This window comes from Diorhabda sublineata, unplaced genomic scaffold (genome assembly GCF_026230105.1).
Source record: "Diorhabda sublineata isolate icDioSubl1.1 unplaced genomic scaffold, icDioSubl1.1 Dsub_13, whole genome shotgun sequence".
In the NCBI taxonomy this organism is placed as follows: Eukaryota; Metazoa; Arthropoda; class Insecta; order Coleoptera; family Chrysomelidae; genus Diorhabda; species Diorhabda sublineata.
The window spans coordinates 741,747-767,500 of NW_026614056.1; the positions used below are offsets into that span (position 1 = coordinate 741,747).

Consider the following 25,754-nt stretch of genomic DNA (forward strand, 5'->3'; position numbering starts at 1 on the left):
GCCAGAAGACAAACTAAACACGGTTTTATAGACACTAGCGCCCTCTGCCAGCCAGACGCCAAACTTGACACGAATTTACAGACACTAGCGCCCTCTGCCGGCCAGAAGACAAACTAAACACGGTTTTATAGACACTAGCGCCCTCTGCCGGCCAGGCGCCAAACTTGCACGAATTCACAGACACTAGCGCCACCTGCCGGCCAGAAGCCACACTTAACACGGTTTTATAGACACTAGCGCCCTCTGCCGGCCAGAAGACAAACTAAACACGGTTTTATAGACACTAGCGCCCTCTGCCGGCCAGGCGCCAAACTTGACACGAATTTACAGACACTAGCGCCACCTGCCGGCCAGAAGCCACACTTAACACGGTTTTATAGACACTAGCGCCCTCTGCCGGCCAGGCGCCAAACTTGCACGAATTCACAGACACTAGCGCCACCTGCCGGCCAGAAGCCACACTTAACACGGTTTTATAGACACTAGCGCCCTCTGCCGGCCAGAAGACAAACTAAACACGGTTTTATAGACACTAGCGCCACCTGCCGGCCAGAAGCCACACTTAACACGGTTTTATAGACACTAGCGCCCTCTGCCGGCCAGGCGCCAAACTTGACACGGTTTTTTTTTTTCGATGTTATTACTATTTCATACAACTTTTATATGTTACACCTCGACAAGTTCTTATATCCTACCGGCCAGAAGAAAAACTAAACACGGTTTTATAGACACTAGCGCCACCTGCCGGCAAGAAGACAAACTAAACACGGTTTTATAGACACTAGCGCCCTCTGCCGGCCTGAAGCCACGCTTAACACGGTTTTATACACACTAGCGCCACCTGCCGGCCAGAAGACAAACTAAACACGGTTTTATAGACACTAGCGCCCTCTGCCAGCCAGACGCCAAACTTGACACGAATTTACAGACACTAGCGCCCTCTGCCGGCCAGAAGACAAACTAAACACGGTTTTATAGACACTAGCGCCCTCTGCCGGCCAGACGCCAAACTTGACACGAATTTACAGACACTAGCGCCACCTGCCGGCCAGAAGCCACACTTAACACGGTTTTATAGACACTAGCGCCCTCTGCCGGCCAGGCGCCAAACTTGCACGAATTCACAGACACTAGCGCCACCTGCCGGCCAGAAGCCACACTTAACACGGTTTTATAGACACTAGTGCCCTCTACCGGCCAGACGCCAAACTTGACACGAATTTACAGACACTAGCGCCACCTGCCGGCCAGAAGCCACACTTAACACGGTTTTATAGACACTAGCGCCCTCTGCCGGCCAGGCGCGAAACTTGCACGAATTCACAGACACTAGCGCCACCTGCCGGCCAGAAGCCACACTTAACACGAATTTACAGACACTAGCGCCACCTGCCGGCCAGAAGACAAACTAAACACGGTTTTATAGACACTAGCGCCCTCTGCCGGCCAGGCGCCAAACTTGACACGAATTTACAGACACTAGCGCCCTCTGCCGGCCAGAAGCCACACTTAACACGGTTTTATAGACACTAGTGCCCTCTACCGGCCAGACGCCAAACTTGACACGAATTTACAGACACTAGCGCCACCTGCCGGCCAGAAGCCACACTTAACACGGTTTTATAGACACTAGCGCCCTCTGCCGGCCAGGCGCCAAACTTGACACGAATTTACAGACACTAGCGCCCTCTGCCGGCCAGAAGCCACACTTAACACGGTTTTATAGACACTAGTGCCCTCTACCGGCCAGACGCCAAACTTGACACGAATTTACAGACACTAGCGCCACCTGCCGGCCAGAAGCCACACTTAACACGGTTTTATAGACACTAGCGCCCTCTGCCGGCCAGGCGCCAAACTTGACACGGTTTTTTTTTTTCGATGTTATTACTATTTCATACAACTTTTATATGTTACACCTCGACAAGTTCTTATATCCTACCGGCCAGAAGAAAAACTAAACACGGTTTTATAGACACTAGCGCCACCTGCCGGCAAGAAGACAAACTAAACACGGTTTTATAGACACTAGCGCCCTCTGCCGGCCTGAAGCCACGCTTAACACGGTTTTATACACACTAGCGCCACCTGCCGGCCAGAAGACAAACTAAACACGGTTTTATAGACACTAGCGCCCTCTGCCAGCCAGACGCCAAACTTGACACGAATTTACAGACACTAGCGCCCTCTGCCGGCCAGAAGACAAACTAAACACGGTTTTATAGACACTAGCGCCCTCTGCCGGCCAGGCGCCAAACTTGCACGAATTCACAGACACTAGCGCCACCTGCCGGCCAGAAGCCACACTTAACACGGTTTTATAGACACTAGCGCCCTCTGCCGGCCAGAAGACAAACTAAACACGGTTTTATAGACACTAGCGCCCTCTGCCGGCCAGGCGCCAAACTTGACACGAATTTACAGACACTAGCGCCACCTGCCGGCCAGAAGCCACACTTAACACGGTTTTATAGACACTAGCGCCCTCTGCCGGCCAGGCGCCAAACTTGCACGAATTCACAGACACTAGCGCCACCTGCCGGCCAGAAGCCACACTTAACACGGTTTTATAGACACTAGCGCCCTCTGCCGGCCAGAAGACAAACTAAACACGGTTTTATAGACACTAGCGCCACCTGCCGGCCAGAAGCCACACTTAACACGGTTTTATAGACACTAGCGCCCTCTGCCGGCCAGGCGCCAAACTTGACACGGTTTTTTTTTTTCGATGTTATTACTATTTCATACAACTTTTATATGTTACACCTCGACAAGTTCTTATATCCTACCGGCCAGAAGAAAAACTAAACACGGTTTTATAGACACTAGCGCCACCTGCCGGCAAGAAGACAAACTAAACACGGTTTTATAGACACTAGCGCCCTCTGCCGGCCTGAAGCCACGCTTAACACGGTTTTATACACACTAGCGCCACCTGCCGGCCAGAAGACAAACTAAACACGGTTTTATAGACACTAGCGCCCTCTGCCAGCCAGACGCCAAACTTGACACGAATTTACAGACACTAGCGCCCTCTGCCGGCCAGAAGACAAACTAAACACGGTTTTATAGACACTAGCGCCCTCTGCCGGCCAGACGCCAAACTTGACACGAATTTACAGACACTAGCGCCACCTGCCGGCCAGAAGCCACACTTAACACGGTTTTATAGACACTAGCGCCCTCTGCCGGCCAGGCGCCAAACTTGCACGAATTCACAGACACTAGCGCCACCTGCCGGCCAGAAGCCACACTTAACACGGTTTTATAGACACTAGTGCCCTCTACCGGCCAGACGCCAAACTTGACACGAATTTACAGACACTAGCGCCACCTGCCGGCCAGAAGCCACACTTAACACGGTTTTATAGACACTAGCGCCCTCTGCCGGCCAGGCGCGAAACTTGCACGAATTCACAGACACTAGCGCCACCTGCCGGCCAGAAGCCACACTTAACACGAATTTACAGACACTAGCGCCACCTGCCGGCCAGAAGACAAACTAAACACGGTTTTATAGACACTAGCGCCCTCTGCCGGCCAGGCGCCAAACTTGACACGAATTTACAGACACTAGCGCCCTCTGCCGGCCAGAAGCCACACTTAACACGGTTTTATAGACACTAGTGCCCTCTACCGGCCAGACGCCAAACTTGACACGAATTTACAGACACTAGCGCCACCTGCCGGCCAGAAGCCACACTTAACACGGTTTTATAGACACTAGCGCCCTCTGCCGGCCAGGCGCCAAACTTGACACGGTTTTTTTTTTTCGATGTTATTACTATTTCATACAACTTTTATATGTTACACCTCGACAAGTTCTTATATCCTACCGGCCAGAAGAAAAACTAAACACGGTTTTATAGACACTAGCGCCACCTGCCGGCAAGAAGACAAACTAAACACGGTTTTATAGACACTAGCGCCCTCTGCCGGCCTGAAGCCACGCTTAACACGGTTTTATACACACTAGCGCCACCTGCCGGCCAGAAGACAAACTAAACACGGTTTTATAGACACTAGCGCCCTCTGCCAGCCAGACGCCAAACTTGACACGAATTTACAGACACTAGCGCCCTCTGCCGGCCAGAAGACAAACTAAACACGGTTTTATAGACACTAGCGCCCTCTGCCGGCCAGACGCCAAACTTGACACGAATTTACAGACACTAGCGCCACCTGCCGGCCAGAAGCCACACTTAACACGGTTTTATAGACACTAGCGCCCTCTGCCGGCCAGGCGCCAAACTTGCACGAATTCACAGACACTAGCGCCACCTGCCGGCCAGAAGCCACACTTAACACGGTTTTATAGACACTAGTGCCCTCTACCGGCCAGACGCCAAACTTGACACGAATTTACAGACACTAGCGCCACCTGCCGGCCAGAAGCCACACTTAACACGGTTTTATAGACACTAGCGCCCTCTGCCGGCCAGGCGCGAAACTTGCACGAATTCACAGACACTAGCGCCACCTGCCGGCCAGAAGCCACACTTAACACGAATTTACAGACACTAGCGCCACCTGCCGGCCAGAAGACAAACTAAACACGGTTTTATAGACACTAGCGCCCTCTGCCGGCCAGGCGCCAAACTTGACACGAATTTACAGACACTAGCGCCCTCTGCCGGCCAGAAGCCACACTTAACACGGTTTTATAGACACTAGTGCCCTCTACCGGCCAGACGCCAAACTTGACACGAATTTACAGACACTAGCGCCACCTGCCGGCCAGAAGCCACACTTAACACGGTTTTATAGACACTAGCGCCCTCTGCCGGCCAGGCGCCAAACTTGACACGAATTTACAGACACTAGCGCCCTCTGCCGGCCAGAAGCCACACTTAACACGGTTTTATAGACACTAGCGCCCTCTACCGGCCAGACGCCAAACTTGACACGAATTTACAGACACTAGCGCCACCTGCCGGCCAGAAGCCACACTTAACACGGTTTTATAGACACTAGCGCCCTCTGCCGGCCAGGCGCCAAACTTGACACGGTTTTTTTTTTTCGATGTTATTACTATTTCATACAACTTTTATATGTTACACCTCGACAAGTTCTTATATCCTACCGGCCAGAAGAAAAACTAAACACGGTTTTATAGACACTAGCGCCACCTGCCGGCAAGAAGACAAACTAAACACGGTTTTATAGACACTAGCGCCCTCTGCCGGCCTGAAGCCACGCTTAACACGGTTTTATACACACTAGCGCCACCTGCCGGCCAGAAGACAAACTAAACACGGTTTTATAGACACTAGCGCCCTCTGCCAGCCAGACGCCAAACTTGACACGAATTTACAGACACTAGCGCCCTCTGCCGGCCAGAAGACAAACTAAACACGGTTTTATAGACACTAGCGCCCTCTGCCGGCCAGGCGCCAAACTTGCACGAATTCACAGACACTAGCGCCACCTGCCGGCCAGAAGCCACACTTAACACGGTTTTATAGACACTAGCGCCCTCTGCCGGCCAGAAGACAAACTAAACACGGTTTTATAGACACTAGCGCCCTCTGCCGGCCAGGCGCCAAACTTGACACGAATTTACAGACACTAGCGCCACCTGCCGGCCAGAAGCCACACTTAACACGGTTTTATAGACACTAGCGCCCTCTGCCGGCCAGGCGCCAAACTTGCACGAATTCACAGACACTAGCGCCACCTGCCGGCCAGAAGCCACACTTAACACGGTTTTATAGACACTAGCGCCCTCTGCCGGCCAGAAGACAAACTAAACACGGTTTTATAGACACTAGCGCCACCTGCCGGCCAGAAGCCACACTTAACACGGTTTTATAGACACTAGCGCCCTCTGCCGGCCAGGCGCCAAACTTGACACGGTTTTTTTTTTTCGATGTTATTACTATTTCATACAACTTTTATATGTTACACCTCGACAAGTTCTTATATCCTACCGGCCAGAAGAAAAACTAAACACGGTTTTATAGACACTAGCGCCACCTGCCGGCAAGAAGACAAACTAAACACGGTTTTATAGACACTAGCGCCCTCTGCCGGCCTGAAGCCACGCTTAACACGGTTTTATACACACTAGCGCCACCTGCCGGCCAGAAGACAAACTAAACACGGTTTTATAGACACTAGCGCCCTCTGCCAGCCAGACGCCAAACTTGACACGAATTTACAGACACTAGCGCCCTCTGCCGGCCAGAAGACAAACTAAACACGGTTTTATAGACACTAGCGCCCTCTGCCGGCCAGACGCCAAACTTGACACGAATTTACAGACACTAGCGCCACCTGCCGGCCAGAAGCCACACTTAACACGGTTTTATAGACACTAGCGCCCTCTGCCGGCCAGGCGCCAAACTTGCACGAATTCACAGACACTAGCGCCACCTGCCGGCCAGAAGCCACACTTAACACGGTTTTATAGACACTAGTGCCCTCTACCGGCCAGACGCCAAACTTGACACGAATTTACAGACACTAGCGCCACCTGCCGGCCAGAAGCCACACTTAACACGGTTTTATAGACACTAGCGCCCTCTGCCGGCCAGGCGCGAAACTTGCACGAATTCACAGACACTAGCGCCACCTGCCGGCCAGAAGCCACACTTAACACGAATTTACAGACACTAGCGCCACCTGCCGGCCAGAAGACAAACTAAACACGGTTTTATAGACACTAGCGCCCTCTGCCGGCCAGGCGCCAAACTTGACACGAATTTACAGACACTAGCGCCCTCTGCCGGCCAGAAGCCACACTTAACACGGTTTTATAGACACTAGTGCCCTCTACCGGCCAGACGCCAAACTTGACACGAATTTACAGACACTAGCGCCACCTGCCGGCCAGAAGCCACACTTAACACGGTTTTATAGACACTAGCGCCCTCTGCCGGCCAGGCGCCAAACTTGACACGAATTTACAGACACTAGCGCCCTCTGCCGGCCAGAAGCCACACTTAACACGGTTTTATAGACACTAGTGCCCTCTACCGGCCAGACGCCAAACTTGACACGAATTTACAGACACTAGCGCCACCTGCCGGCCAGAAGCCACACTTAACACGGTTTTATAGACACTAGCGCCCTCTGCCGGCCAGGCGCCAAACTTGACACGGTTTTTTTTTTTCGATGTTATTACTATTTCATACAACTTTTATATGTTACACCTCGACAAGTTCTTATATCCTACCGGCCAGAAGAAAAACTAAACACGGTTTTATAGACACTAGCGCCACCTGCCGGCAAGAAGACAAACTAAACACGGTTTTATAGACACTAGCGCCCTCTGCCGGCCTGAAGCCACGCTTAACACGGTTTTATACACACTAGCGCCACCTGCCGGCCAGAAGACAAACTAAACACGGTTTTATAGACACTAGCGCCCTCTGCCAGCCAGACGCCAAACTTGACACGAATTTACAGACACTAGCGCCCTCTGCCGGCCAGAAGACAAACTAAACACGGTTTTATAGACACTAGCGCCCTCTGCCGGCCAGGCGCCAAACTTGCACGAATTCACAGACACTAGCGCCACCTGCCGGCCAGAAGCCACACTTAACACGGTTTTATAGACACTAGCGCCCTCTGCCGGCCAGAAGACAAACTAAACACGGTTTTATAGACACTAGCGCCCTCTGCCGGCCAGGCGCCAAACTTGACACGAATTTACAGACACTAGCGCCACCTGCCGGCCAGAAGCCACACTTAACACGGTTTTATAGACACTAGCGCCCTCTGCCGGCCAGGCGCCAAACTTGCACGAATTCACAGACACTAGCGCCACCTGCCGGCCAGAAGCCACACTTAACACGGTTTTATAGACACTAGCGCCCTCTGCCGGCCAGAAGACAAACTAAACACGGTTTTATAGACACTAGCGCCACCTGCCGGCCAGAAGCCACACTTAACACGGTTTTATAGACACTAGCGCCCTCTGCCGGCCAGGCGCCAAACTTGACACGGTTTTTTTTTTTCGATGTTATTACTATTTCATACAACTTTTATATGTTACACCTCGACAAGTTCTTATATCCTACCGGCCAGAAGAAAAACTAAACACGGTTTTATAGACACTAGCGCCACCTGCCGGCAAGAAGACAAACTAAACACGGTTTTATAGACACTAGCGCCCTCTGCCGGCCTGAAGCCACGCTTAACACGGTTTTATACACACTAGCGCCACCTGCCGGCCAGAAGACAAACTAAACACGGTTTTATAGACACTAGCGCCCTCTGCCAGCCAGACGCCAAACTTGACACGAATTTACAGACACTAGCGCCCTCTGCCGGCCAGAAGACAAACTAAACACGGTTTTATAGACACTAGCGCCCTCTGCCGGCCAGACGCCAAACTTGACACGAATTTACAGACACTAGCGCCACCTGCCGGCCAGAAGCCACACTTAACACGGTTTTATAGACACTAGCGCCCTCTGCCGGCCAGGCGCCAAACTTGCACGAATTCACAGACACTAGCGCCACCTGCCGGCCAGAAGCCACACTTAACACGGTTTTATAGACACTAGTGCCCTCTACCGGCCAGACGCCAAACTTGACACGAATTTACAGACACTAGCGCCACCTGCCGGCCAGAAGCCACACTTAACACGGTTTTATAGACACTAGCGCCCTCTGCCGGCCAGGCGCGAAACTTGCACGAATTCACAGACACTAGCGCCACCTGCCGGCCAGAAGCCACACTTAACACGAATTTACAGACACTAGCGCCACCTGCCGGCCAGAAGACAAACTAAACACGGTTTTATAGACACTAGCGCCCTCTGCCGGCCAGGCGCCAAACTTGACACGAATTTACAGACACTAGCGCCCTCTGCCGGCCAGAAGCCACACTTAACACGGTTTTATAGACACTAGTGCCCTCTACCGGCCAGACGCCAAACTTGACACGAATTTACAGACACTAGCGCCACCTGCCGGCCAGAAGCCACACTTAACACGGTTTTATAGACACTAGCGCCCTCTGCCGGCCAGGCGCCAAACTTGACACGGTTTTTTTTTTTCGATGTTATTACTATTTCATACAACTTTTATATGTTACACCTCGACAAGTTCTTATATCCTACCGGCCAGAAGAAAAACTAAACACGGTTTTATAGACACTAGCGCCACCTGCCGGCAAGAAGACAAACTAAACACGGTTTTATAGACACTAGCGCCCTCTGCCGGCCTGAAGCCACGCTTAACACGGTTTTATACACACTAGCGCCACCTGCCGGCCAGAAGACAAACTAAACACGGTTTTATAGACACTAGCGCCCTCTGCCAGCCAGACGCCAAACTTGACACGAATTTACAGACACTAGCGCCCTCTGCCGGCCAGAAGACAAACTAAACACGGTTTTATAGATACTAGCGCCCTCTGCCGGCCAGACGCCAAACTTGACACGAATTTACAGACACTAGCGCCACCTGCCGGCCAGAAGCCACACTTAACACGGTTTTATAGACACTAGCGCCCTCTGCCGGCCAGGCGCCAAACTTGCACGAATTCACAGACACTAGCGCCACCTGCCGGCCAGAAGCCACACTTAACACGGTTTTATAGACACTAGCGCCCTCTGCCGGCCAGAAGACAAACTAAACACGGTTTTATAGACACTAGCGCCACCTGCCGGCCAGAAGCCACACTTAACACGGTTTTATAGACACTAGCGCCCTCTGCCGGCCAGGCGCCAAACTTGACACGGTTTTTTTTTTTCGATGTTATTACTATTTCATACAACTTTTATATGTTACACCTCGACAAGTTCTTATATCCTACCGGCCAGAAGAAAAACTAAACACGGTTTTATAGACACTAGCGCCACCTGCCGGCAAGAAGACAAACTAAACACGGTTTTATAGACACTAGCGCCCTCTGCCGGCCTGAAGCCACGCTTAACACGGTTTTATACACACTAGCGCCACCTGCCGGCCAGAAGACAAACTAAACACGGTTTTATAGACACTAGCGCCCTCTGCCAGCCAGACGCCAAACTTGACACGAATTTACAGACACTAGCGCCCTCTGCCGGCCAGAAGACAAACTAAACACGGTTTTATAGACACTAGCGCCCTCTGCCGGCCAGACGCCAAACTTGACACGAATTTACAGACACTAGCGCCACCTGCCGGCCAGAAGCCACACTTAACACGGTTTTATAGACACTAGCGCCCTCTGCCGGCCAGGCGCCAAACTTGCACGAATTCACAGACACTAGCGCCACCTGCCGGCCAGAAGCCACACTTAACACGGTTTTATAGACACTAGTGCCCTCTACCGGCCAGACGCCAAACTTGACACGAATTTACAGACACTAGCGCCACCTGCCGGCCAGAAGCCACACTTAACACGGTTTTATAGACACTAGCGCCCTCTGCCGGCCAGGCGCGAAACTTGCACGAATTCACAGACACTAGCGCCACCTGCCGGCCAGAAGCCACACTTAACACGAATTTACAGACACTAGCGCCACCTGCCGGCCAGAAGACAAACTAAACACGGTTTTATAGACACTAGCGCCCTCTGCCGGCCAGGCGCCAAACTTGACACGAATTTACAGACACTAGCGCCCTCTGCCGGCCAGAAGCCACACTTAACACGGTTTTATAGACACTAGTGCCCTCTACCGGCCAGACGCCAAACTTGACACGAATTTACAGACACTAGCGCCACCTGCCGGCCAGAAGCCACACTTAACACGGTTTTATAGACACTAGCGCCCTCTGCCGGCCAGGCGCCAAACTTGACACGAATTTACAGACACTAGCGCCCTCTGCCGGCCAGAAGCCACACTTAACACGGTTTTATAGACACTAGCGCCCTCTACCGGCCAGACGCCAAACTTGACACGAATTTACAGACACTAGCGCCACCTGCCGGCCAGAAGCCACACTTAACACGGTTTTATAGACACTAGCGCCCTCTGCCGGCCAGGCGCCAAACTTGACACGGTTTTTTTTTTTCGATGTTATTACTATTTCATACAACTTTTATATGTTACACCTCGACAAGTTCTTATATCCTACCGGCCAGAAGAAAAACTAAACACGGTTTTATAGACACTAGCGCCACCTGCCGGCAAGAAGACAAACTAAACACGGTTTTATAGACACTAGCGCCCTCTGCCGGCCTGAAGCCACGCTTAACACGGTTTTATACACACTAGCGCCACCTGCCGGCCAGAAGACAAACTAAACACGGTTTTATAGACACTAGCGCCCTCTGCCAGCCAGACGCCAAACTTGACACGAATTTACAGACACTAGCGCCCTCTGCCGGCCAGAAGACAAACTAAACACGGTTTTATAGACACTAGCGCCCTCTGCCGGCCAGGCGCCAAACTTGCACGAATTCACAGACACTAGCGCCACCTGCCGGCCAGAAGCCACACTTAACACGGTTTTATAGACACTAGCGCCCTCTGCCGGCCAGAAGACAAACTAAACACGGTTTTATAGACACTAGCGCCCTCTGCCGGCCAGGCGCCAAACTTGACACGAATTTACAGACACTAGCGCCACCTGCCGGCCAGAAGCCACACTTAACACGGTTTTATAGACACTAGCGCCCTCTGCCGGCCAGGCGCCAAACTTGCACGAATTCACAGACACTAGCGCCACCTGCCGGCCAGAAGCCACACTTAACACGGTTTTATAGACACTAGCGCCCTCTGCCGGCCAGAAGACAAACTAAACACGGTTTTATAGACACTAGCGCCACCTGCCGGCCAGAAGCCACACTTAACACGGTTTTATAGACACTAGCGCCCTCTGCCGGCCAGGCGCCAAACTTGACACGGTTTTTTTTTTTCGATGTTATTACTATTTCATACAACTTTTATATGTTACACCTCGACAAGTTCTTATATCCTACCGGCCAGAAGAAAAACTAAACACGGTTTTATAGACACTAGCGCCACCTGCCGGCAAGAAGACAAACTAAACACGGTTTTATAGACACTAGCGCCCTCTGCCGGCCTGAAGCCACGCTTAACACGGTTTTATACACACTAGCGCCACCTGCCGGCCAGAAGACAAACTAAACACGGTTTTATAGACACTAGCGCCCTCTGCCAGCCAGACGCCAAACTTGACACGAATTTACAGACACTAGCGCCCTCTGCCGGCCAGAAGACAAACTAAACACGGTTTTATAGACACTAGCGCCCTCTGCCGGCCAGACGCCAAACTTGACACGAATTTACAGACACTAGCGCCACCTGCCGGCCAGAAGCCACACTTAACACGGTTTTATAGACACTAGCGCCCTCTGCCGGCCAGGCGCCAAACTTGCACGAATTCACAGACACTAGCGCCACCTGCCGGCCAGAAGCCACACTTAACACGGTTTTATAGACACTAGTGCCCTCTACCGGCCAGACGCCAAACTTGACACGAATTTACAGACACTAGCGCCACCTGCCGGCCAGAAGCCACACTTAACACGGTTTTATAGACACTAGCGCCCTCTGCCGGCCAGGCGCGAAACTTGCACGAATTCACAGACACTAGCGCCACCTGCCGGCCAGAAGCCACACTTAACACGAATTTACAGACACTAGCGCCACCTGCCGGCCAGAAGACAAACTAAACACGGTTTTATAGACACTAGCGCCCTCTGCCGGCCAGGCGCCAAACTTGACACGAATTTACAGACACTAGCGCCCTCTGCCGGCCAGAAGCCACACTTAACACGGTTTTATAGACACTAGTGCCCTCTACCGGCCAGACGCCAAACTTGACACGAATTTACAGACACTAGCGCCACCTGCCGGCCAGAAGCCACACTTAACACGGTTTTATAGACACTAGCGCCCTCTGCCGGCCAGGCGCCAAACTTGACACGAATTTACAGACACTAGCGCCCTCTGCCGGCCAGAAGCCACACTTAACACGGTTTTATAGACACTAGTGCCCTCTACCGGCCAGACGCCAAACTTGACACGAATTTACAGACACTAGCGCCACCTGCCGGCCAGAAGCCACACTTAACACGGTTTTATAGACACTAGCGCCCTCTGCCGGCCAGGCGCCAAACTTGACACGGTTTTTTTTTTTCGATGTTATTACTATTTCATACAACTTTTATATGTTACACCTCGACAAGTTCTTATATCCTACCGGCCAGAAGAAAAACTAAACACGGTTTTATAGACACTAGCGCCACCTGCCGGCAAGAAGACAAACTAAACACGGTTTTATAGACACTAGCGCCCTCTGCCGGCCTGAAGCCACGCTTAACACGGTTTTATACACACTAGCGCCACCTGCCGGCCAGAAGACAAACTAAACACGGTTTTATAGACACTAGCGCCCTCTGCCAGCCAGACGCCAAACTTGACACGAATTTACAGACACTAGCGCCCTCTGCCGGCCAGAAGACAAACTAAACACGGTTTTATAGACACTAGCGCCCTCTGCCGGCCAGGCGCCAAACTTGCACGAATTCACAGACACTAGCGCCACCTGCCGGCCAGAAGCCACACTTAACACGGTTTTATAGACACTAGCGCCCTCTGCCGGCCAGAAGACAAACTAAACACGGTTTTATAGACACTAGCGCCCTCTGCCGGCCAGGCGCCAAACTTGACACGAATTTACAGACACTAGCGCCACCTGCCGGCCAGAAGCCACACTTAACACGGTTTTATAGACACTAGCGCCCTCTGCCGGCCAGGCGCCAAACTTGCACGAATTCACAGACACTAGCGCCACCTGCCGGCCAGAAGCCACACTTAACACGGTTTTATAGACACTAGCGCCCTCTGCCGGCCAGAAGACAAACTAAACACGGTTTTATAGACACTAGCGCCACCTGCCGGCCAGAAGCCACACTTAACACGGTTTTATAGACACTAGCGCCCTCTGCCGGCCAGGCGCCAAACTTGACACGGTTTTTTTTTTTCGATGTTATTACTATTTCATACAACTTTTATATGTTACACCTCGACAAGTTCTTATATCCTACCGGCCAGAAGAAAAACTAAACACGGTTTTATAGACACTAGCGCCACCTGCCGGCAAGAAGACAAACTAAACACGGTTTTATAGACACTAGCGCCCTCTGCCGGCCTGAAGCCACGCTTAACACGGTTTTATACACACTAGCGCCACCTGCCGGCCAGAAGACAAACTAAACACGGTTTTATAGACACTAGCGCCCTCTGCCAGCCAGACGCCAAACTTGACACGAATTTACAGACACTAGCGCCCTCTGCCGGCCAGAAGACAAACTAAACACGGTTTTATAGACACTAGCGCCCTCTGCCGGCCAGACGCCAAACTTGACACGAATTTACAGACACTAGCGCCACCTGCCGGCCAGAAGCCACACTTAACACGGTTTTATAGACACTAGCGCCCTCTGCCGGCCAGGCGCCAAACTTGCACGAATTCACAGACACTAGCGCCACCTGCCGGCCAGAAGCCACACTTAACACGGTTTTATAGACACTAGTGCCCTCTACCGGCCAGACGCCAAACTTGACACGAATTTACAGACACTAGCGCCACCTGCCGGCCAGAAGCCACACTTAACACGGTTTTATAGACACTAGCGCCCTCTGCCGGCCAGGCGCGAAACTTGCACGAATTCACAGACACTAGCGCCACCTGCCGGCCAGAAGCCACACTTAACACGAATTTACAGACACTAGCGCCACCTGCCGGCCAGAAGACAAACTAAACACGGTTTTATAGACACTAGCGCCCTCTGCCGGCCAGGCGCCAAACTTGACACGAATTTACAGACACTAGCGCCCTCTGCCGGCCAGAAGCCACACTTAACACGGTTTTATAGACACTAGTGCCCTCTACCGGCCAGACGCCAAACTTGACACGAATTTACAGACACTAGCGCCACCTGCCGGCCAGAAGCCACACTTAACACGGTTTTATAGACACTAGCGCCCTCTGCCGGCCAGGCGCCAAACTTGACACGGTTTTTTTTTTTCGATGTTATTACTATTTCATACAACTTTTATATGTTACACCTCGACAAGTTCTTATATCCTACCGGCCAGAAGAAAAACTAAACACGGTTTTATAGACACTAGCGCCACCTGCCGGCAAGAAGACAAACTAAACACGGTTTTATAGACACTAGCGCCCTCTGCCGGCCTGAAGCCACGCTTAACACGGTTTTATACACACTAGCGCCACCTGCCGGCCAGAAGACAAACTAAACACGGTTTTATAGACACTAGCGCCCTCTGCCAGCCAGACGCCAAACTTGACACGAATTTACAGACACTAGCGCCCTCTGCCGGCCAGAAGACAAACTAAACACGGTTTTATAGATACTAGCGCCCTCTGCCGGCCAGACGCCAAACTTGACACGAATTTACAGACACTAGCGCCACCTGCCGGCCAGAAGCCACACTTAACACGGTTTTATAGACACTAGCGCCCTCTGCCGGCCAGGCGCCAAACTTGCACGAATTCACAGACACTAGCGCCACCTGCCGGCCAGAAGCCACACTTAACACGGTTTTATAGACACTAGCGCCCTCTGCCGGCCAGAAGACAAACTAAACACGGTTTTATAGACACTAGCGCCACCTGCCGGCCAGAAGCCACACTTAACACGGTTTTATAGACACTAGCGCCCTCTGCCGGCCAGGCGCCAAACTTGACACGGTTTTTTTTTTTCGATGTTATTACTATTTCATACAACTTTTATATGTTACACCTCGACAAGTTCTTATATCCTACCGGCCAGAAGAAAAACTAAACACGGTTTTATAGACACTAGCGCCACCTGCCGGCAAGAAGACAAACTAAACACGGTTTTATAGACACTAGCGCCCTCTGCCGGCCTGAAGCCACGCTTAACACGGTTTTATACACACTAGCGCCACCTGCCGGCCAGAAGACAAACTAAACACGGTTTTATAGACACTAGCGCCCTCTGCCAGCCAGACGCCAAACTTGACACGAATTTACAGACACTAGCGCCCTCTGCCGGCCAGAAGACAAACTAAACACGGTTTTATAGACACTAGCGCCCTCTGCCGGCCAGACGCCAAACTTGACACGAATTTACAGACACTAGCGCCACCTGCCGGCCAGAAGCCACACTTAACACGGTTTTATAGACACTAGCGCCCTCTGCCGGCCAGGCGCCAAACTTGCACGAATTCACAGACACTAGCGCCACCTGCCGGCCAGAAGCCACACTTAACACGGTTTTATAGACACTAGCGCCCTCTGCCGGCCAGAAGACAAACTAAACACGGTTTTATAGACACTAGCGCCCTCTGCCGGCCAGGCGCCAAACTTGACACGAATTTACAGACACTAGCGCCACCTGCCGGCCAGAAGCCACACTTAACACGGTTTTATAGACACTAGCGCCCTCTGCCGGCCAGACGCCAAACTTAACACGAATTTACAGACACTAGCGCCCTCTGCCGGCCAGAAGCCACACTTAACACGGTTTTATAGACACTAGTGCCCTCTACCGGCCAGACGCCAAACTTGACACGAATTTACAGACACTAGCGCCACCTGCCGGCCAGAAGCCACACTTAACACGGTTTTATAGACACTAGCGCCCTCTGCCGGCCAGGCGCCAAACTTGACACGGTTTTTTTTTTTCGATGTTATTACTATTTCATACAACTTTTATATGTTACACCTCGACAAGTTCTTATATCCTACCGGCCAGAAGAAAAACTAAACACGGTTTTATAGACACTAGCGCCACCTGCCGGCAAGAAGACAAACTAAACACGGTTTTATAGACACTAGCGCCCTCTGCCGGCCTGAAGCCACGCTTAACACGGTTTTATACACACTAGCGCCACCTGCCGGCCAGAAGACAAACTAAACACGGTTTTATAGACACTAGCGCCCTCTGCCAGCCAGACGCCAAACTTGACACGAATTTACAGACACTAGCGCCCTCTGCCGGCCAGAAGACAAACTAAACACGGTTTTATAGACACTAGCGCCCTCTGCCGGCCAGACGCCAAACTTGACACGAATTTACAGACACTAGCGCCACCTGCCGGCCAGAAGCCACACTTAACACGGTTTTATAGACACTAGCGCCCTCTGCCGGCCAGGCGCCAAACTTGCACGAATTCACAGACACTAGCGCCACCTGCCGGCCAGAAGCCACACTTAACACGGTTTTATAGACACTAGCGCCCTCTGCCGGCCAGAAGACAAACTAAACACGGTTTTATAGACACTAGCGCCCTCTGCCGGCCAGGCGCCAAACTTGACACGAATTTACAGACACTAGCGCCACCTGCCGGCCAGAAGCCACACTTAACACGGTTTTATAGACACTAGCGCCCTCTGCCGGCCAGGCGCCAAACTTGACACGAATTTACAGACACTAGCGCCCTCTGCCGGCCAGAAGCCACACTTAACACGGTTTTATAGACACTAGTGCCCTCTACCGGCCAGACGCCAAACTTGACACGAATTTACAGACACTAGCGCCACCTGCCGGCCAGAAGCCACACTTAACACGGTTTTATAGACACTAGCGCCCTCTGCCGGCCAGGCGCCAAACTTGACACGGTTTTTTTTTTTCGATGTTATTACTATTTCATACAACTTTTATATGTTACACCTCGACAAGTTCTTATATCCTACCGGCCAGAAGAAAAACTAAACACGGTTTTATAGACACTAGCGCCACCTGCCGGCAAGAAGACAAACTAAACACGGTTTTATAGACACTAGCGCCCTCTGCCGGCCTGAAGCCACGCTTAACACGGTTTTATACACACTAGCGCCACCTGCCGGCCAGAAGACAAACTAAACACGGTTTTATAGACACTAGCGCCCTCTGCCAGCCAGACGCCAAACTTGACACGAATTTACAGACACTAGCGCCCTCTGCCGGCCAGAAGACAAACTAAACACGGTTTTATAGACACTAGCGCCCTCTGCCGGCCAGGCGCCAAACTTGCACGAATTCACAGACACTAGCGCCACCTGCCGGCCAGAAGCCACACTTAACACGGTTTTATAGACACTAGCGCCCTCTGCCGGCCAGAAGACAAACTAAACACGGTTTTATAGACACTAGCGCCCTCTGCCGGCCAGGCGCCAAACTTGACACGAATTTACAGACACTAGCGCCACCTGCCGGCCAGAAGCCACACTTAACACGGTTTTATAGACACTAGCGCCCTCTGCCGGCCAGGCGCCAAACTTGCACGAATTCACAGACACTAGCGCCACCTGCCGGCCAGAAGCCACACTTAACACGGTTTTATAGACACTAGCGCCCTCTGCCGGCCAGAAGACAAACTAAACACGGTTTTATAGACACTAGCGCCCTCTGCCGGCCAGGCGCCAAACTTGACACGGTTTTATAGACACTAGCGCCACCTGCCGGCCAGAAGACAAACTTAACACGGTTTTATAGACACTAGCGCCCTCTGCCGGCCAGGCGCCAAACTTTCAATTTTCGCAATTCATCTTTTTCGACAAGTTCCTAAGTCGAGCGGAATAAAATTTCACAATAATTGTTTTTTATTATTATCACTAATTTTATACAACTTTTATATAATGCACCTCGGACGTTCATACATCGAGCGGTCATCTAATTTCATAATACTGTTTTCCGTTATTGTTAATACTTTTCATAACACTTTTATATAATATACCTCGAACGGCTCCTACATACAAAACATCTCCATTCAATTTTCGCAATTCATCTTTTTCGACAAGTTCTTATATCGAGCGGAATATAATTTCATACTACTTGTTTTTCATTATTATCACTAATTTAATACAACTTTTATATAATACATCTCGGACGTTCATACATCGAGCGGCGATCTAATTTCATAATACTTTTTTCCGTTATTGTTAATATTTTCATAGCACTTTTATATTATATACCTCGAACGGCTCCTACATAAAAAACAACTCCATTCAACTTTCACAATTCATCTTTTTCGACAAGTTCCTAAGTCGAGCGGAATATAATTTCATACTACTTGTTTTTCATTATTATCACTAATTTAATACAACTTTTATATAATACATCTCGGACGTTCATACATCGAGCGGCGATCTAATTTCATAATACTTTTTTCCGTTATTGTTAATATTTTCATAGCACTTTTATATAATATACCTCGAACGGCTCCTACATACAAAACATCTCCATTCAACTTTCACAATTCATCTTTTTCGACAAGTTCATATATTTAGGGAAAATCTCATTTCATAATACTTGTTTTTCATAATTATTACTATTTTCATACAACTTTTATATAATACATCTCGTACGTTCGTTCATCGAGCGGCGATCTAATTTCATAATACATTTTTTCCGTTATTGTCAATATTTTCCATAACACTTTTATATAATATACCTCGAACGGTTCCTACATACAAAACATCTCCATTCAACTTTTACAATTCATCTTTTTCGACAAGTTCATATATTTAGGGAAAATCTCATTTCATAATACTTGTTTTTCATAATTATTACTATTTTCATACAACTTTTATATAATACATCTCGTACGTTCGTTCATCGAGCGGCGATCTAATTTCATAATACATTTTTTCCGTTATTGTTAATATTTTCCATAACACTTTTATATAATATACCTCGAACGGTTCCTACATACAAAACATCTCCATTCAACTTTCACAATTCATCTTTTTCGACAAGTTCATATATTTAGGGAAAATCTCATTTCATAATACTTGTTTTTCATAATTATTACTATTTTCATACAACTTTTATATAATACATCTCGTACGTTCGTTCATCGAGCGGCGATCTTATTTCATAATACATTTTTTCCGTTATTGTCAATATTTTCCATAACACTTTTATATAATATACCTCGAACGGTTCCTACATACAAAACATCTCCATTCAACTTTCACAATTCATCTTTTTCGACAAGTTCATATATTTAGGGAAAATCTCATTTCATAATACTTGTTTTTCATTATTATCACTATTTTCATACAACTTTTATATAATACATCTCGTACGTTCGTACATCGAGCGGCAATCTAATTTCATAATACTTTTTTTCCGTTATTGTTAATATTTTCCATAACACTTTTACGTCTCGGACGGTATGAAGTTTCATAATACTTCTTTTTAATATTCATAATACATCTTTTATATATTTTCACTATACATCTTTATTAATGTTAATGTAGAAAGCGTACCGTTGTACAGCGCACATATATGTGTGGTGTATCGAAGTTGACGTCTCGTTAAATTTTAATGAACTCGTTATAATTTACGTAAAGACGTTGTATCGGTCATTCCACATTATAGTGGATTATATAGTTTTCTGAAAGGGTCCCCGTTCTCCTCCAATATATTATCGTATATTGCTAGCGGTTCCCTTTTTAGATATTATATCAATATATCCACAAATTAAATTATATATTGCGAGATCGCGAATTTAGCTAGCGTTTTACCGCGAGCGATTCATATGCGATCGTCTATAAAAATATATATAATAATATAACATTTATATTATTACACAAAATTGCGATAACTCTCATTATTCCGAGCGAGAATAAAAATTTCGTTCATTATTATCTAATTGTAAACCATGTCGCTTACAATCTAGCGAAGGGTAGAGATAATGTCGAAATTCTATTCCGGTCGACGTAATTATATCTTATTTAAAATATCATTTCGATTAAATTTTAGATAAATTTATAGTCGATTCGGTGAAAATTTTATGAAATATAAGAAAAATATATTATAATATATAAAGCGTGGCGCCGAAAATTATATATTTTCAATAATAAGCGCAGCAAACACCACGCAAACGAAAAAGTAAATAACAATGTGTTTATTATATACGAGAATATAGATGAATATAAAATATTATGTGTATAAATATAAAATATATGTAATATGAAAAAACGTCATCATAATTCTCATCCTCACATTATGTGGTGGATATTGTTATTAAAACTTTTTCGATAATAGTTTTATTATATATAAAATACACAAATAGTAGTTCCCTGGTTGATCCTGCCAGTAGTCATATGCTTGTCTCAAAGATTAAGCCATGCATGTCTCAGTACAAGCCAAATTAAGGTGAAACCGCGAAAGGCTCATTAAATCAGTTATGGTTCCTTAGATCGTACCCACATTTACTTGGATAACTGTGGTAATTCTAGAGCTAATACATGCAAACAGAGTTCCGACCGGAGACGGAAGGAGCGCTTTTATTAGATCAAAACCAATCGGTGGCGGGCTTGCTCGTCATCGTACAATTTGGTGACTCTGAATAACTTTTCGCTGATCGCACGGTCTCGCACCGGCGACGCATCTTTCAAATGTCTGCCTTATCAACTGTCGATGGTAGGTTCTGCGCCTACCATGGTTGTAACGGGTAACGGGGAATCAGGGTTCGATTCCGGAGAGGGAGCCTGAGAAACGGCTACCACATCCAAGGAAGGCAGCAGGCGCGCAAATTACCCACTCCCGGCACGGGGAGGTAGTGACGAAAAATAACGATACGGGACTCATCCGAGGCCCCGTAATCGGAATGAGTACACTCTAAACCCTTTAACGAGGATCAATTGGAGGGCAAGTCTGGTGCCAGCAGCCGCGGTAATTCCAGCTCCAATAGCGTATATTAAAGTTGTTGCGGTTAAAAAGCTCGTAGTCGAATCTGTGTCCCACGCCGCTGGTTCATCGTACGCGGTGTCAACTGGCGTGTCGTGGGACGTCCTGCCGGTGGGCTTAGCTCGCAAGGGCGGCCCAACTCAATCCCGCCGCGGTGCTCTTGACTGAGTGTCGAGGTGGGCCGGCACGTTTACTTTGAACAAATTAGAGTGCTTAAAGCAGGCCAAAATTTTGCCTGAATACTGTGTGCATGGAATAATGGAATAGGACCTCGGTTCTATTTTGTTGGTTTTCGGAACCCCGAGGTAATGATTAATAGGAACGGATGGGGGCATTCGTATTGCGACGTTAGAGGTGAAATTCTTGGATCGTCGCAAGACGGACAGAAGCGAAAGCATTTGCCAAAAACGCTTTCATTGATCAAGAACGAAAGTTAGAGGTTCGAAGGCGATCAGATACCGCCCTAGTTCTAACCATAAACGATGCCAGCTAGCGATCCGCCGACGTTCCTCCGATGACTCGGCGGGCAGCTTCCGGGAAACCAAAGCTTTTGGGTTCCGGGGGAAGTATGGTTGCAAAGCTGAAACTTAAAGGAATTGACGGAAGGGCACCACCAGGAGTGGAGCCTGCGGCTTAATTTGACTCAACACGGGAAACCTCACCAGGCCCGGACACCGGAAGGATTGACAGATTGAGAGCTCTTTCTTGATTCGGTGGGTGGTGGTGCATGGCCGTTCTTAGTTGGTGGAGCGATTTGTCTGGTTAATTCCGATAACGAACGAGACTCTAGCCTGCTAACTAGGCGTATTTCGACATCCCAAAGGCCCGTCGGTATTGAGTTTCGGCTCTTGCCGTTCGCGGTTTTTACTGTCGGCGTACAAATAATTCTTCTTAGAGGGACAGGCGGCTTCTAGCCGCACGAGATTGAGCAATAACAGGTCTGTGATGCCCTTAGATGTTCTGGGCCGCACGCGCGCTACACTGAAGGAATCAGCGTGTCCTCCCTGGCCGAGCGGCCCGGGTAACCCGCTGAACCTCCTTCGTGCTAGGGATTGGGGCTTGCAATTGTTCCCCATGAACGAGGAATTCCCAGTAAGCGCGAGTCATAAGCTCGCGTTGATTACGTCCCTGCCCTTTGTACACACCGCCCGTCGCTACTACCGATTGAATGATTTAGTGAGGTCTTCGGACTGAGCGCGGTGGCGTTTCGGCGTCGCCGATGCTTCGGAAAGATGACCAAACTTGATCATTTAGAGGAAGTAAAAGTCGTAACAAGGTTTCCGTAGGTGAACCTGCGGAAGGATCATTACAGAGTATTTGTTCGTTTTTAAACAAAAAATAAAAAAACGAAATCAAGTCTGTATTATTATATTATATATAATTGTGAAAGAAATTTTTCTTTTCTACAAAATAATCGAACTCTTCAAAAGAAAATTTATATATGATATAAATATATGATGTATATATATTGAAATTTTTTTTTTTTTTTTTTATAAAATTCGAACAAGTTTCGAATAATATTTAAAAAAAAAAAAGATAAATATATTTCATACGTCTATAAAATATATATCTACATATATAAATTTACAGTAAAAATAACGAAAAATTTTTATCATAGATTAGTAGAAGGAGTCGACGACGACGACGACGACGAACGACGATGACGACACAATAGTAGTAACAATATATTTTTATTATTATATATATATATATTAACGATTGACAGAACGATCATTAACAAAATTTCTTGTTAACTAAAAACGTTCTAATATAAAGAATCGTTATTATAATAAACGAAAAATATATAGATTATTGAAACGTCGTCTGTTGTTGTTGTTGTTGTTGTTGTCGTCGTGTGTGTCTGTCTTCTGTATTTTTATGGAGAAATTTTATTTCGTTTTTTTATTATTACATAAGTTTTTTATCGATCGAAGGTAATACAAAAAAATTTCGACAATATTATATGTGATGATGATTATGTGAGATGATAAGACATTTTCTTCATCCGGGTACCTAAACGAAACTTTTAAGCACGTGTCGATTCTTTCGATATGTATAAAAATTCGTTTTAGAAATAATATTTCACGTATTATTTCGAAGGTGTTCGAAGATTTACGCCCGACCGTGTCGAAATTTGTATAAAACTTTCAAGATTAAAAAACTTGTAATAATTAAGAGGAATATATCGTGCGAGATATCTGTCTATGCGCGCCTCGTTTGTAATAAAACATGTGCAGCGGTTAAAATTTATCGGATATTTTTAAGTACGATATTATAATTTCTCTAAAATTTATATATAATTACCATTTAATAAATAATATATATATATATATATATATATATATATATATATATATATGTCGTTAGATAATTCTATACGCGTATAAAATATTATAATATTATTATTAATTTAATAATCAAATATTAAAAATACGACGAATAGAATATGAGAAAACGACATAATAAAATGATTACCCTGAACGGTGAATCACTTGGCTCGTGGGTCGATGAAGAACGCAGCTAATTGCGCGTCAACTTGTGAACTGCAGGACACATGAACATCGACATTTCGAACGCACATTGCGGTCCTCGGATACTCGTTCCCGGACCACTCCTGACTGAGGGTCGTATCAATTTAAAAGACTGCTTAGAATTTAAAATTTTTCAATTTATTATAGAAAAATAAATGACTAAGCGTGTTGGATGTGTGAGACACAATAACGCACACTAAAAGAAAACACACGCACATACTATAAACTTGTGCGTATTTTTTTTTTGTGCGGCATCCTAAAATGCGAAAAGCAGCGTAAATTTTTTATAGAAAAAATTTGCGCAATTTTTGAACACAACGACGCTATTACTACCATAAATTGATCGTGTGTATTTTTATATGAAATACATAAAATTTGTTTGGTAGAGTTATATTTACGTATATATAGTCGATAAATAAGTGTATATATTATATATATTTAAAATGATAACGCGGTCGTCGTGTCCGAGAGAAATAATAAAGTTTCGAAGACTGGACGTCTGACCAGTGTTTTTTTTTATATCATTTATACTGTATCGACAAAATATATGAATTATATATATATATATATATATATATATATATATATATATATGTATAACTTGCTCTGCCGCCTCTATAAATAAAAACAAATAATGTTATATTTCATATAATGTGATTAAACACACGTTTTTTTTTTGTGATATTTTAGCGAATTGTATTTAAATATTATAGATATATTATAATATATCGACCTCAGAGCAGGTGAGATTACCCGCTGAATTTAAGCATATTACTAAGCGGAGGAAAAGAAACTAACTAGGATTCCCTTAGTAGCTGCGAGCGAACAGGGAAAAGCCCAGCACCGAATCCCGTGGTCGATATCGGCCACCGGGAAATGTGGTGTTAGGGAGGATCCGTTTATCACGAGATCGTGCGGCGCGTCCAAGTCCTTCTTGAACGGGGCCACAGCCCATAGAGGGTGCCAGGCCCGTAGCGACCGTTGCCGATTGCGTGAGGATCTCTCCTGAGAGTCGGGTTGCTTGAGAGTGCAGCCCTAAGTGGGTGGTAAACTCCATCTAAGGCTAAATATGACCACGAGACCGATAGCGAACAAGTACCGTGAGGGAAAGTTGAAAAGCACTTTGAAGAGAGAGTTCAAGAGTACGTGAAACCGTTCAGGGGTAAACCTGAGAAACCCGAAAGGTCGAAAGAGGAAATTCATTCGCGTTTCGATAATTGAAGTTGAACGTTTGTATGACGGATATTGTTGTTGTTTCGGCAACACAATAAATCGCGTTTTACGTTTTTCTAATCGATATCGAACGCGTGCACTTTTCCTCTAGTAGGACGTCGTGATCCGTTGGGTGTCTGTTTAAGACTCGAGGTGGAGACCACTTGATTTTTTCATGCGGACCCTCGATATTCCGACAGACTCGCTCGACGGTACAAATATGGCGCGGGGCCGCTAAATTATAATTAGCGTTCGGCCCGTAGCAAGAGCGTTTCGTGTTTGACGGTAATCGGACATAATGCCGATTCTGTCCCGGAACGACTGTTGGTTACGGTGTTCTCGAACAGACCTCGTTTCGAAACGCCGATCAACGACGCTATCGATTTGGGTAATTTCAGGACCCGTCTTGAAACACGGACCAAGGAGTC

General features: G+C 47.5%; 3 non-coding genes across 3 annotated transcripts in view; all 3 read left to right on the plus strand.

The window, feature by feature from the left end:
• Positions 1 to 20,970: 20,970 nt before the first annotated feature.
• Positions 20,971 to 22,892, plus strand: LOC130452050 (small subunit ribosomal RNA). The gene has a single exon (XR_008910830.1). It is a non-coding gene; the product is annotated as a small subunit ribosomal RNA (ribosomal RNA).
• Positions 22,893 to 24,055: 1,163 nt separating this feature from the next.
• LOC130452039 (5.8S ribosomal RNA) lies at positions 24,056 to 24,211 on the plus strand. The gene has a single exon (XR_008910819.1). It is a non-coding gene; the product is annotated as a 5.8S ribosomal RNA (ribosomal RNA).
• A 632-nt stretch (positions 24,212 to 24,843) lies between these two features.
• LOC130452063 (large subunit ribosomal RNA) overlaps positions 24,844 to 25,754 on the plus strand; it is a 4,090-nt gene continuing 3,179 nt past the window's right edge. Inside the window, exon 1 of the ribosomal RNA XR_008910844.1 lies at positions 24,844 to 25,754. This exon is cut by the window's right edge and continues 3,179 nt beyond it. This is a non-coding gene — a ribosomal RNA (large subunit ribosomal RNA).